Source organism: Rhinolophus sinicus, linkage group LG07 (assembly GCF_036562045.2).
Source record: "Rhinolophus sinicus isolate RSC01 linkage group LG07, ASM3656204v1, whole genome shotgun sequence".
Taxonomy (NCBI): domain Eukaryota; kingdom Metazoa; phylum Chordata; class Mammalia; order Chiroptera; family Rhinolophidae; genus Rhinolophus; species Rhinolophus sinicus.
The window spans coordinates 87,765,006-87,780,223 of record NC_133757.1 but is presented as its reverse complement, the minus strand read 5'-3'; the positions used below and the strand labels follow the sequence as shown (position 1 = coordinate 87,780,223).

The 15,218-nt window shown below is 43.0% G+C and overlaps 1 protein-coding gene across 3 annotated transcripts in view; it reads right to left on the bottom strand.

Annotated features, from left to right (window-relative positions):
* The window catches only part of LOXL2 (lysyl oxidase like 2), a 92,177-nt gene that overhangs the window by 76,074 nt on the left and 885 nt on the right, over window positions 1–15,218 (bottom strand). The window lies entirely within an intron of this gene.

Sequence of the window (15,218 nt, the reverse complement as noted above, 5' to 3'; positions counted from 1 at the left end):
CATATGTAACTTAAAATTTTCTGGTAGCCACATTAAAAAGGTAAAAGGAAACAGGAGACATTAATGTAAATGATATATTTTATTGAACCCAATCTATCCCAAATATTATCATTTCAATATGTCATCAACGTAAAATTATTAATGAGATACTTTCCATGCTTTACTTGGACTATATCTTTGAAATCTGGTGTGGACTTTACACTCACAGCGCATCTCTGTTTGGACGCGCACATGGCAAGTGTTCGGTGGCCCATATGGTGGTGGCTGCATATTGGACAGCACAGCTCCAGGCCACCCTCTGAGAGAGGTACCACAGGCACCCCTATCTCCCTGAGGAAGATCCAAGGGACAGAAAGACTACGTGACTTTCCTCCAGGCACACAGCTAAACATTGTTCAGGCTGGAATTTGTACCCAGGCAGCCAGATAGCAGCGCTGATTCCTTTATTTATCTTATCTCTGTCACTGAGACAAGCGCACTCTGATATATTCAGCATTGTCCAGGGACCACTGGCTTGAAAGGACTGCTTTGGGTTAAAGGATTTGAGCTTCATTAAGGAATGTCCTAGGACCAAATGATTCAACTCAAAAGCAAAGAAAAACTTGAATTTTTATTTGAATAAAACAAAAGAAAGAAAACCAAACAGAAGTGCAGTATGTCTCTGACCTTTCCTGGTACCTAATCATACATTGGTCTATTCTCCCTTGACCCTTCTGGACATTGGATGATATTTGGATTGATGGAAGACACATTTCCCCTCTCCACACCTGCCCTATCAGTCCTCAGTGAGAGAGCTGTATTTCTGTAAAGACATCAAAAAGCCTGGTGCAGACATCTGCCTGACACCACAGTTGGAAGAGTTTTTAGCCAATAGGAAGAACTATTCTCAGCATTCACCTTTGAAGGTGAACTCCAAGGCCATCGACTGCCCAAGAAGAAACTATACCAGTGAACTCGTATCACCACCCATCATGGAAATCTCATCCTCTACCCTGACCACAGCCAACTGGGTCAGCAGAACGTCTCTCTTACTGGTTCACGCATACCAAACCAAGCTCAGGTTTCACCAACGCTCTCCAGGCACACAGAAGAACATTCCCCAGGAGGCTATTCTGTGAAAACCTCATCCTAGTGAAGTCTAGGAACGATGGCAGTGGATGGTTTTAACGACTCACAGTTTCACTCGGGAGTGGGCCATCATCAGAGGGTTCGAGGCAAGACGCCCAAAGATCGCAGTATTTGACGGACATGAATAAGAACCAAGTGCGTGCCAGAGAGTGTGACTGTGGTTTATCGGCCAGCGGTCAATTATCTCTCTCAGTATTTTCTCAGCTCTTGGCTAAGCAGTTAAAGACATTCTTACATTCAACCCAACCCACCGGAGGATACAACACTCACGCAGATTACAGTCTAAGCTTTGCCGACAAGAGGCACTGTGACCCCAGGGGCCATCTGAGAGTGATAGGGAAAGAATACCTTCAGACTACTGGGACTCCAGGTCCCGGCCATTCCTGACAAATATCAGACAGCATCAGCCCACCTTCTGCACGGCCCCTGAAGACCCTCTGTATGCAGCGACTTACTCAAACAGCCTGCACAGTCTCCCTCCACCAAGAACAGGCTGCACAGGCTGCCATCTCTCTGTTGCCAGTAAGCAGTGTGGACCAGGGGCTTCAAGGCACACAGAACGGGGTTCAAATCCCATTTCTACCTCTTATTAGCTCTGTGACTTCAGGCACACTCAGATTTTCTGAAGTCTCAGTATTTCATCTATAAAATGAAAACGATATGTACTTAAAAGCAACTTTTTCGAGAGAAAACCGGAAACACCTACTTTTCAAGATGGTTAGAGAAATCAAAGATCATGATTCTTAAGTTCCTGACCACAGTAGGTGGTCAAAAAATATCAGGTAAAACATTTTGGTTCAAATAGGTTCTGCCTGCTAGATTCGGGTCAGGCTCTTCAAGTGCCAACTACAAGACGCTAAGCTGCATTATGCAATTGGTTGGGTTTAATTTTGACCTTCATATTTCCCCAAGTGTTATTTGGGAACTACCTAAGTAGTTCCTCCTGGATCCATCTCTTGCAACTACTTACTTGAAAACTAGAAACAAACATTTGCTCCAAAGACTATACAATATTAGAGAAAAAGTTAATTACCTAAATAAAAAGGTGTCTTTATATGTGCTGTATAAACTAGGTAGGTAGGTACTAAATTGTGCCGAGTTCAATGGGAGAGTGGACTCCAGGAAGTCTGCGGTGTCCGCAAATAAGACTTTCAAGAAGGATTTAAGTCACCCAGTACTTCCTGGTCTTTTGAGGAGGTGGGGCTGAGGGCCTGGTCAGAGGGGGAGAAAGGTTCTAAACCTGGATCTTGCTCAAGTTTCTCAGTGGATCATGAGAAATGTTACTTGTCTGACAACCATGATTCATTGAAGGACACCTTTAGCTTCGAAGTTTATGTCGCCCCAGGAACTTTCTGGTATATTCTAGAAGCAATGATTTCTACGATTCCAGGAGTGGCATTGTACTGATAATGGATGAATATTTGAAAATCCTTTACTTAATTTTGACCCAACAGGGTTCCAAAAGGAAAAGGAGAAAATGTAAAATGGGGATTTCAAGAGTCCCTTTCTTAGGTCACTATTTTGACAGATGATTCATTCCACCTTGGAAGGAATGTGAAAGCCCTGCTCCCCCAAAATCTCTGCGTCTCCAGATTTCCTTGGGGCTTACTCAAATGTTTTTCCTCCCCCAAAAGCAATCCCATTTGAATCACTTTATCATCCACGTGAAAAAGGCATTCTGGGTTGTAGAACTTGCCTAACGATCTTTTTTGCACAGCCAATTTGCTATTGACTTCCCTAATGGCATTCTTAAACACTATCACAAACTGTGGCCTCTTATCACGGACACCTCACTTTGTGGCACCCTCTCAAAATATGCCCAATGTGACCAACTGAGTCCTAGTCCAGTCCTATTCAATAACAAGGGCACACACAGATGGGGGGTGGGGGGTAGAAACATTATAAAAATCGTACACTATTTGTGCATGGTGTATTTCGTGCACTTAAGAAAAGCACTGTTCTTACACAAGCTGATCCTCTTAACTGTTCCCTCTCCCGATTCCCACCAACACGTCTATCTGGGGCACAGGACTCTCCCAAAGCAGGCCTTGTCCGTCGGGCTCAAGCGCTGCTGACAGCTCTGCTGCTTTAGGCCCCTGGTAGGCAGGGAAATGATTCATTCCTTCATTCACTTGCCCCACACTGTGTGCTGGCGCTCCCAGTAACGGGTTTGCCTGCTCCAAATAGGCCGCATCACAGAAACAACTGTGCCACGCTCCAGCCTGGAGCAGTGGCCCCCCGTGCAAAGGGCACTCGCTCCATTGTTGAAGAGTGGAGCGCAGGGCTCAGCTGGATTCTTCCACCCAGGCGGAATGCTTCCCTTGACGTTTCTGCCAGATGTCAGCATTGAGCTCTGGGGTCAGGGGTGGGGTGGGGGCTGTCTCCTCCAACAGACCCTCCCCCACAGGCCCCTGGGGACTCCGGCTTGACCAGCAGCAGTGATGAATGGTCCCCATTCAGGGCCCAGCACACACTGGGAGAGGCTACCCCAGCTGTGGTCCGGCGCGACTCTGGACTCACAGGGAACACATTCCTTGGCGGAGGAAGGCTGTCTTGGGTGAATGGGGCGTGTTCAGAGAATGAGGGAAACTGGTGGGGGTCACAGAGGACCCTTTTGAACTATCTCAGATAAGAATGCTGACTTTGACGCCCGGCTTGGCCAGGGCTGGTCCATTTGGCCCCTGGCCAAAGATTCCACCTCAGTCCCATCTATTTCTGGCCACAGACCGGGAATATTCAGGGCACAGTTTAATGGTGCGAAAGTAGGTGTACAAAGCTGAACTTTTTTTTCAGCCTCCAGAAAGAGGCCTTTGTCAGGCATAATTTGTTGTGACCAATGGGGGGTTCCCCACAGTCCACCACCAGCTCTGGGTGGAATCTCATGGTTGACCAGGTTGTTTTCAGGGGAGGCTGAAGGTACAATTTCAAACACTTTAAAATGTGCCTGCTGGAGACTCTCGGATTGAATCAGAGAGAGAAAGCCAAATATTTACTGTCTGTACGAGACACTTCTGATCTCTAAAGCACATAGCACATAAAGGGCAGGCAGGGGAAAACCCCAAATCAGTACTGCTGCTTGAAGACAGTACTATTACACGTGTTTCCCCGAAAATACAACCCAGTCGGACCATCGGCTCCAATGCCTCCTTTGGAGCAAAATTATTGTAAGTCCCGGACTTATATTATATTATGTTCTATAAGACATGGTCTGGTATATTATATTATATTACCTGGTATTATATTTATTATACCTGGTATATTATATATAGTATATTATACTATATTATATTATATTACATTATACCTGGTATTATATTATTATATTATATTATATTATATTATATTATATTATATTATATTATATTATATTATATTATATTATATTATATTATATTAAAGACCCGGTCGTATATTATCTTAAAATAAGACCGGGTCTTATGTTAATTTTTGCTCCAAAAGACGCATTAGAGCTGATGGTCCAGCTAGGTCTTATTTTCGGGGAAACACGGTAGGGGCAGAGGAAAGGAAGTGAGGTGTGGATGCCTATTGGGTTCAAGTTACCCAACCCCCATCCCCTAAATAAATGGAGACATGGTTTGGCTACAGGATACCATACAATAATTGAAAGAACATGGTGCTGGCATCTGAGAGTGGTCTCAGATTAAAATCTGGCTTTTAAATGGAAAAGATAGGGTCTTAGGGTCTTAGTGGGTTACATAAGAAGTATCAAGGGCCCAGTACAGTGACTGGAACATAGCAATTTTCAATGAATGGTAGCTATTATAACTATAAAGTTGTGACAACCTGGAAAAATTGCTGGAGGGGCATCCTTCACCCACTGACCACTCTTAACACACCCCTTGGGGGACAAGTTTTAACCATCTTCCCACCTCTGGCACACACACCAGAGATACACTGATATCCAGAACTAACAGTCTGTAGTCAAATTGGTCTGAATTTTTGTGTCCCTTTGAAGGAGATACTAAAATCCATAAAAGTCAGGCAGCAGGAGAAGACCAGAAGTCAGGGCCAGAATGGTGTGCAAACTTGGCAAGCAATCCAATCATTGCAAAAAGTCTGGTTTCCAGGGGAGGAAGTGGAGTTAGCACGGAGCTGCCTGCATGCACATTCCTGGAGGTGGCGGGTGCCGAGGGTTGGTCTAGGCACAGACACTGACATCAGGAGGGGCTTGGACAGTGCAGGTAAGGAGAGAATACCAGGTGTGAGGTGGAGGGAGTCCTAGGCTGGTGGGAATGTACAAATCAGTGTTACTAAGAGATGGCCCCTCAAGTGGACAAGGAGGCATCTCCTGAGATCAGTTCCTAAGTGATGTCTTCCTCAAGCCCTCCCTGTTTAGCTTCCCTCATGCCTCAGGGCACGCTAGTCATAGAAGGATTCACCCTTGGCTTTGTACACCTTCTGTGTCTCCAGGAGCTTCCAGGCCAGGCTCCCATCCAAGAGAGGCAACCTGGGCCAACAGTCAATTCATCAGGCCTGAGCCCCTCCCATGAGAACTAGACCCAGAGGGCCCAGTGAAGGAAGGAGCAGCTTGTACAGAGACCACAGTCACATCTCTGACTTATCTGGAAATGTTTGGCTACACCGGAGAGGGGATAGGAGTGCTGTTCTAAAGTTTGTTAAGAGCCTATGATCTGGGATCCTGCTGTCCATAGAAGCATGGGCTCCCTTCCATAAGCCCAGTGAGTAATAGCAGCAGGCACCAACTGCCACATCACCAAGGCTGGCCAGGCTCGGCTGCACAATGCCAGCTGGTACTGTGTCACTGGCGATCATTCCTGCAGATAATAGCATCCAGAGAGCAGTGGTAAGTAGAACAAGAGACAGACAAGTTCTTGAGATTACTGAGGAAGCAGAAACTTTCTCAGCCACCTTTGAACCTGGTCAATGTCATTGGTGCCAATCATAAGTCTTTTTTGGGCCTCCTTCTAAGAATGGTTCTCATATTCTTACTGCATCTCCAAGCATGGCATGACTCCCACTGGCCTCCACTCTCTTTATCGTGATACACACTAGCTTCAACCTGCAACCCTGAGCTCTAGCCACGCTGACCTGAGTGCACATGGTTCCCAGAAGACACTTGCTTCCACCCTAGTGCCTTCGGACTTGCTGTTGTTCCCTGTTCTAGGACACCCATATCCACTTCCTGAATTCCCACTCTTTGTTTAGAATAAATGTCCAGTAAATTTGAGGTGAACTGAGAAAAAAAGAGATACTATCAAGAAAGAGAACAGACAACCACAGAATGGGATGAAATATTTGTAAATCATATACCTGATAAGGATCTAGTATCTAGAATATATAAAAACATTTACAACTCAAGAAGAAAAACACAAGCGACCCATTCTTTGTTGAAGAATCTACCCACATGAGCAAATAAAAAATTCTAAGGAATCTACTAAGACTGTGGGAACTGATAAGAGTTCAGCAAGGTTACAGGATATAAGACCAATATACAAAAATTACGTATAGCTGTTTCAAAAATGAAATTAAGAAAATAATTCCATTTATGATAGGATCAAAAAGAATAAAATACTTAGGAATAAATTTAACAAAAGAGATGCAAAGTTTATACCCAGAAAACTACAAAACACTGTTGAAAGAAATTAAAGAAGATCTAAATAAATGTAAAACCATCCCATGCTCATGGATTAGAAGACTTAATATTGTTAAGATGAGAATACAAACTGATCTACAGTCATCACAATCTGAATCCCAGCTGACCTTTATGTGGAATTGACAAACTGATTCCAAATTCATATGGAGTTGCAAGGAACCCAGAACAGCCAAGACAATTCTGAGAAAGGAGAACGAAGTGGGAGAATTCACACGTCCCAATTTCAAAAGGTACTACAAAGCAGCGGTTATCAAGACTGTGGTACTTGCACAAGAACAGACATAGCGATCATTGGACTAGAACTGAGAGTCCAGTAATAAACTCATACATCTATGATCAATTGATTGGAACAAGGGTACCAAGACCATTCAATGGGGAAAAGAACAGTCTTTGCAAAAGGTAGCACTGGAATAACTAGATCGCCACTTGTAAAAAAAAGAAGTTGGACCCTTACTCACACTATTTACAACAACTTGATTCAATACATATCCGAGACCTAAATATAAAAGCTAAAACTTTCAGAAGAAACTCTCAGAAGGAAACACAACAGTAAATCTTCATGACTTTGGGTTTGGCAATGGCAACACAGGCAAAAACACAGGCAACAAAATGGAAAATATGTATATTGGATTTCATCAGAATTAAAAACGTTTGTGCATTAAAAGGAATTGTCAAGATGTTTTGAGAACCAGGGCAGCAGTAGTAGATAGCACAAAGGGCATATTAATCAAGTATGTATTGTATTTGCATGCCTGTCTCCCTCCTAAGACTGTGAACCCCCTCGAGGGCAAATACATCTCTAGATCCCCTGTGTTCAGCTCAGAACGAAGTTCAGTAAATTTGAGGTGAATTGAGAAATAAAGGAGATACTATCAAGAAAAAGACAACCACAGAATGGGATAAAATATTTGTAAATCGTATACCTGATAAGGATCTAGTATCTAGAATATATAAAAACACAACTCAAGAAGAAAAACACAAGCAACCCAATTTAAAAGTGGACATAGGACTTGAATAGACATTTCCTCAAAAAAGATATATGAATGGCCAACAAGCACATGAAAAGATGTTCGATATCATTAGTCACTAGGGGAAATGCAAATCAAAACCGAAATGGAATACTGCTTCACACCCACTAGGATGGCTACAATTATTTTTGTGTGGGGAAAAAGTAAGTGTTGACAGAGATGTGGAGAAATTGGAACCCTCCTACATTGCTGGTGGGCATGTAAAACGGTGTGTCCACTGTGAAAAACAGTTTGGCAGTTCCTCAAAGGGTTAAACATAGAATTACCATATGACCCAAGCAATTCCACGCCTACCGTGTTTCCCTGAAGATAAGATATAACTGGAAAATAAGCCCTAGCATGATTTTTCAGGATGACATCCCCTAAACATAAGCCCTAATGTGTCGTTTGGAGCAACACTTAATATAAGACCTGGTCTTTTTTTGGGGGAAACACAGTACTTATATAATCAAGAGAACTCAATACAGATGTTCAAAGAAAAACTTGTACACAAATGTTCATAGCAGCATTATTCATAATAGCCAACAGGTGGAAAAAACCCAAATGTCCAGCAACAATGAATGGATAAACAAAATGTGGTGTATCCACACAATGGAATATTATTTGGCTATAAAAAGGAAGGAAGTATGTATATGTGCCATATTATGTGTCGGGAAAGAAGCCAGACAAAAATACCATATATGATTCAATTTATATGAAATATCCAGAATTGGCAATACACAGACAGAAAGTAGGTTAGTGACTGTTTAAGAGGGTGTGAAGTTGGAGGAAAAGGGGGCGATGGCTAAGGATACAAGTTTCTCTTCGTGGTCATGAAAAGTTCTAAACTTGACTGTGGTGATGGTTGCATGTGACTAGACTAAAATCCATTGACTTGAACACTTTAAATGGGTGAATTGTATGGCATGTGAATTATATCCCAATTAAGCTCTTAAAAAATCTACTTAAATAACACTTCGGTTTAGTAATATCTATTTATTAAGCATCTGCTTAATAAGGCACTGTACTAGGCACTGGGAATTCCAAGATGAATCTCACATGGGTTCTGTCTTCGAGGGGCTCACAGTGTACTTACAGAGCAATGAGTACAGAAATAGATGCAGAAATAGAACTGGGAGGCAGTGATTATACCTGGAGAAGAGGAACCAGGCAAACTTTAGACAGTTGCTATCTGAGCATGTTTTGAAGGAAAGTTTGAGTGTGACAGGTAGGTGTGGGGCAGGGCAGGGGGATCGTTTCAGGCAGGTCTGTGTGGTTCACAATTACAAGATGGAAAGTGGAAGGGCTAGGTGAGTGGCTGTGGTGAGAAATAGAAGATGTGAAGTTGGAGAAGCAAACAGAGGATCATGAGGAAATGTGAATGTCATGCTAAGAAATGTCGAGTTTTCTTTGGAGGATGAAGAGCCAATGAAAAGCAAGCAGGAGGGTAATGGGGGCAGATCTGTGATCTAGAGCAGCAGTCATCAAACTACTGTCCGTGGGCCAAATCGGTAAATAAAGTTTTTGGAAATAAAGTTTTATTGGAACAGTGCTGTGCTCATTTCTTTACTAGTTATGTACGGCTGCTTTCTCACTAAAACAGCAGAGTCGACCAGCTGACACACAGGCTGTATGGACCATAAAGCCTAAAATATTTGCTGTTTGGCCCTTAGAGAAAAAAGTTTACCAATCCCTGCTCTAGAAAGATCACAGTGGCTATCGCATAAAGGATGGTTTCTTATGGGTTAAGACCAAGGGAAAGGAGGCCACTTAGGAAACTTGCAACTCCAAGCAACGGATGACACTGGGTCAACATCATGACTTTGTCATAACAGATGATGTAGGGGGTTGGTAGTTGGGTGGAGAGGCGGGCATGGCTTTGAGAGATGTGGGGAAGAAAATGCACATGGGGAATATCAATTTAAGAAAATTAAGAATGCCAAGAGACCCCACACGGCTTCACAGACATCGACACTTTAGTTTTTTCCTTCTTAGTCATTAAAATGGTCCCTAAACATCATGTCTAGCAGAGTGCTCTCTGACAGAGCACCTGAATTCAAGGAAGCTTAAAAGTATTGTTAAAAACGACTCTTACAATTCTCATGCAGATAAGCTGATGGATAGTCTTCCTCTCTTCATGTATTACAACAAGTGCAACTCCACAAATTCTTTGTCTATGCTCTAGGCGGCTGTTGGCACCAGGCAAGCACCATGGGGTTGGTTACCAGGCATAGAGTCTTCTTCTTTTTTTTAAAGTTTATTGGGGTGACAATTGTTAGTAAAGTTACATAAATTTCAGGTGTACAATTCTGTATTATATCACCTATAAATCACATTGTGTGTTCACCACCCAGAGATTCTTTTTTAAAAAATTATAGTTGATGCAGAATATTATTCTTGACTGGTGATGTACTTTTCAATACACATGACAAATATCATGTCATTCATTTTTGTGTCTCCTACAGTGACTGGCAAATGTCTGGTACATAGAAAGTCACTAATAAGTCATTTTGGTTAAAAAGAGGGAGAGGACCAGGTGGGAAGAGAAGGAAGGAAGGAAAGGAAGGCAGGAAGACAGGATAGGGCCATCAAATTTTTCACTCTCAAGACTTAAAACTCATGCTCTAGCAGAATCTGACAAAAGAGCAGGAGTTCTCCAGGTACGTGCAAACCCTCTTGGCCCAGGAAGAGCGAAGAAGAACAAAACTTAGTGGTGATGTCCTAATACAGCTACAATTGCAAATCCCAAATATGTTGTACTATCTTCCCTAGATGGATAATCCCAACTAATCTTGTGGCCTTCCAGATTATAGATTGCGTTTTTTCAAACATCTCTTCCAAAATGCCTCATGGTAGAGAAAATGAACATCCTAAGACCCTGAGGTGTAGTCAAAGCAGCCGCATGCAGGCATGAAATGTGTCTGAAATCTGCTTTGCCTTTAAATCCATGCACTCTGGGTATTATTCTATTCTTGATCTAGATGGTAGTTACAAGGGTATGTTCCTTTTGTAGAAGTTCATCCAGACAGGTGTTTGGCTATCCATGTTCATAGCAGCATTATTCCCAATAACCAAAGGTAAAAACAACTGAAAGGTCCATCGACAGATGAATAGAAGGGGATTCTGACACAGGCTACAACATGCATGACCCTTGAAGACAATATGTTAAGTGAAATAAGCCAGTCATAAAAGAACAAATACTGTATGATTCTACTTATATGAGGTACATAGAATAGTCAAACCATAGATACAGAAAGTAGAATGTGGTTTCCAGGGGCTGAGAAGAACGGGGGGAATGGGGAGTTAGTGTTTAATGGGTACAGAGTTCCAGTTTTAGAAGATGAAAAAGTTCTGGAGATGGATGGTAGTGATGGTTGCACAACAATGTGAATGTATGTAATGTCACTGAACTGTACGTTTAAAAATGGTTAAAATGGCGCGTTTTATGGTATATATATTTTACCACAATAAAAACAAAAACAAAAGTTTGCCCAGGTGTTGCTTAGAATTGGTGCCGTTAATCTATTTATGCTATTCTTTGGTGAGGGGGAGGGGGGAAGAGTTTACTTTAAAATTTTTACTCAAATTTATATTTGTATTGGTTTTAAAAAGCTTCAGAAAAATATTTAGAAAAGTATCTCTTTTTTTCTTTTTTCCCCCCTAGATCTCTGAGTCATGCAGGCAGTCTGGAAAGCTTTGCTGTTTATGCCGGGACATCAGTGGTTCCCAGGATAAGGCTGGGGGTGGGGGAAGTCCATGGATCCAAGTTCAAGAAGGACAGTTTGAAGATACTATCTGAACAAATGAAGCTGTTCACAAGTCACTAAATAAGTTATCTTCTCATGAAGTATATGCTTTATAGACAAGCAACATTATCTCGTCAGAACATACTCTTAGCATTATGTAGGCAACTCATCAATGGGGAGAAACAGGAACTGCTGCCATGGGACATCCATGTGGCCAAGTGTGTCTGCTTATCTGACCAAGATATCGACAATGAAAAAACTGAACAAGAAAACGAGTCACCTTTCACACATAATAATATTAAAGGTATTCCAGTGAAGGGATGAAAACACCCTGGGCAAGAAGGACTGATTAACTATTATCCTAATCACATCCTCATTTTCTGTTGAGTTAGTTACCACTCTCCACCCAGAACTTACCACACACACAACTTGCCCAGGTAGATTGTTTCTGCCAGGGGAAGTGCAAGCGAACTTTTAAAACTCTGTACGGAAATCTTATCTAAACTGCCACCGTCAGGCTTTATCACCCTCAGACAAGTGGTTATTCTGAAAGGGTGGTCTTGGAGCCGAAAGACTTCTCTGATACAGGTGTCTGGGGAAGACAGGCCAGCACTCCTGGCCAGGTTGTGTTCCTTGCCACACACACGCCATGCTTTCCAGCAGGAGTACAGCTGGAATTACTCCGATGAGAATGTCTAAAGCCCGCTTCAACCTAGACAAGGCTGGAGACTTAAAAGATCAGCAGTGCATTGCTGCAGACGCAACTCTTGGACCTCTGCTTGGCTCTGCCTTTCTGGCCCACAATCACCAACGCTGCTGGTTCTGTGGCCTGGAGCAGGGCACGCACTAGCCACTTTATCTGAGGCTTCATGGACCATCCAGGGTCCAGAGCGCAGGTGGGTCTGTGTGACTCTGCCATGCAGACTGACCACAAAAGACTTTCTCCGAGTAATGACAAGCTGTTCTTTTGAGCCCAGGCAGCCCCAGATGAGGGGAACTTTACCTTCTAGTGCTTCTAAAATGTTAAAAAAAAAAAAAAAAAGGAAGCTACTGCAGCTGCTGATGTGGAATCACCTAGAAATTCTACCCCCACGGAGACAGCCTGTTAGTTAAGGGGGAACAGAATGTATGGTCGCCAGAAGACAGCGTAGTTTAAGGTTAATGCTTTGCCCCTTTTGAGTTTTATAGTTAAATAATGGGATTGGAGCAACCAGTCTCTCTCTCCTTTAACTGGTTGTTTTATGGAAGGTCTGTTCCTTCCATGTCTATTTCAGGGCAATGAACGTAAGAGCAGAAAATGTAGGAGTTAAGAAATAAGAGATTCCATCTTCCCACACAGCCAGCCAAGGAAGAATTCCAACTCATGAGCCTCATTAATAAGATGTAAAAATGATTTCTTTATCACCCCATTTCAAAGTGAATGAAAATGATAAAAGTAAAAATTCTGGTGTTCTCCATCCTCACCAGACAAAGGCAGAACAAAGTTGTCCATAAGTGAAGGACTGCAGAGGGAAGCCTCTTCTCTGTCATAGAATTTAGGAGCCTCCAACTAAAGATTCCAGCTGACCAAATCCTCGAGTGATGACCAGTGAGGGATAATTGTCTTCAATGAGATTTCTTTCTGGGGCATTTGTCTCTTCCAGGAATTCCAGCTGCAGTCACTTCACTCCTACTTTCAGACCCAGGAGCCAAAGGATGGGGAAAGATGACACCTTCTACTTCACAGGGCCATCTAAGCAGCTGAGATGTAAATTGCTTTTGTACAGTTTTACAAATAAACCCAGGCTTCCTGATTTTGCAGCCAATTCATCGCCAGCACCCAGTGGCCAATTACTAAATATTTACACAGGGATTTCTGATACAGGTGTATAGGAAGTGATAAGCCCAGGATGAAGCCAGAGCCAGAATGAATGCTTCAGAGAATAGCTGATACTCCCTGAGCAGCGCTGAGAACGGAACCACTGCTGCCCAGGGGTGGGGAGGCTGGGGCAGGTTCTGCCTTCACTAATCGCCAGCTGTGCCATCTGGACAGCTTATTTGTTTGCCAGTTAACTCAACTGTAAAATGAATTCAATAATACCCATCTCACTCTTTAGTGGGATAGTGTAAGACTCAAATAAGGAAAAACATACAATATGAACAGAAATTATACAAATCAACAGAACTCAGATCAACCATAAAAAGACATTTGGGGGAAATTTTGAATATGGACTGGGTATTAGATGATACCCAAGAATTATAGTTAATTTTCTTAGGTATAACACTGGCATAATGGTTATTTAATGTTTTTTGAGATCACACTGAAATCACACATAGGGATGAAATGACTTGATGTCTGGGGTTTACTTTAAAATACTTTAGTGAAAACAGCGAAAAAAATAGCTGAAGCAGTGAGGCAAAATATTGATAACTGTTGAACTTAGGTGAGGAGTACATGGGGGCCTTCTCTCTACTATTGTGCATATTTGACATTTTTCAGAATATTTTTTAAATAAACGATGCAGAATATTCTGGAACAGAATTTTCTTAGAAAGCTTCGCTGATGGTCATCTCTAGAGCACAGAAAATCTTTTTCCTTCACAAGGCCCTTCCACACTGGGCATCCAGTGGTCAGAACGCAAGGACTCGGGAGAAGGTAGGGAGGGGCCAGGCAAGGACCCCAGCTATAAAGGAGGCAGATGGAAATGACATCACAGACTTTCCTGTCTGCCCTGTGTCAAAATGTCAGCCAACCTGTAAAGGTCAAAGGCATACTTTGTCTTCAGACCTAGGCTTCATATTCAGCTTTGCCACTTAATGGCTAAATGACCTTAGAACAAGTCACTTTTTAACACAAAGTCACAGAGAGACAAACAGATGCACACGCGCACACACACACACACACACACACACCACTGAGACTGGATCTCTTTGGGCCCCAAGAGCCACCAGAGGCCCATGGGGTGCACACACTTTACCATGGCTTTTGGATGGTCATTCCAGGAACAGATACTAGGAACCAGGAAGGTGAACAGGACACGGGGTGGGGTGGAGGGAAATGAATAATTTAGCTAAGGCAGCATCCTGTGAGGCCAGTCATTCATCTGGGAACTGACTGACCAGGGAAATAAACACCTCGTTTTCATCCTAAATCCCATCCCTCACCAGTAAGTACACAATACACCATAAAAAAGTAAATAATTCCACCAAGAGTGACAGATGGGCTTCGGGGGTTCCAGGACAGACAGGCTAGCAGTGGTGTCAGGGATATGGGTTCGAGACCCACACTGACTAACCGAAGGCCTTGAGCTTCAGCACTTTTCCTCTTCTGCTAAAAGAAACATTGTACTGATCTCCGCAGTTCCAAAATTTTAGAGGATGTTATTTATCTGGGGCACCTTTCTGGCTTTCAGGCATCTCTCTCCTCTCATCAGGGCTTGGGGTTTCCTAGACATGAGTAGTTCAGCCCCCTCCCCACGCTGTGTTCTGCCTCGTCCCCTCACCCAAGGCAGGTATTTACTGGGATGGGGGATGATGGAGAGATAAGAATCTCGCTTATTTCTTCCAGTCATTTCTATTTCGGCGCTGATTTACAGCGACACCGCAGGCCGGCAGCTACACCAGAGGGCTCCCAGATTTTTGGAGAGGGTGGGGACGGAGCGCAGTGGCCAAAGCGCCTGCGTTAAAGTTGCAAGCACCGAGGACCACGGGCGTATCGCGCAG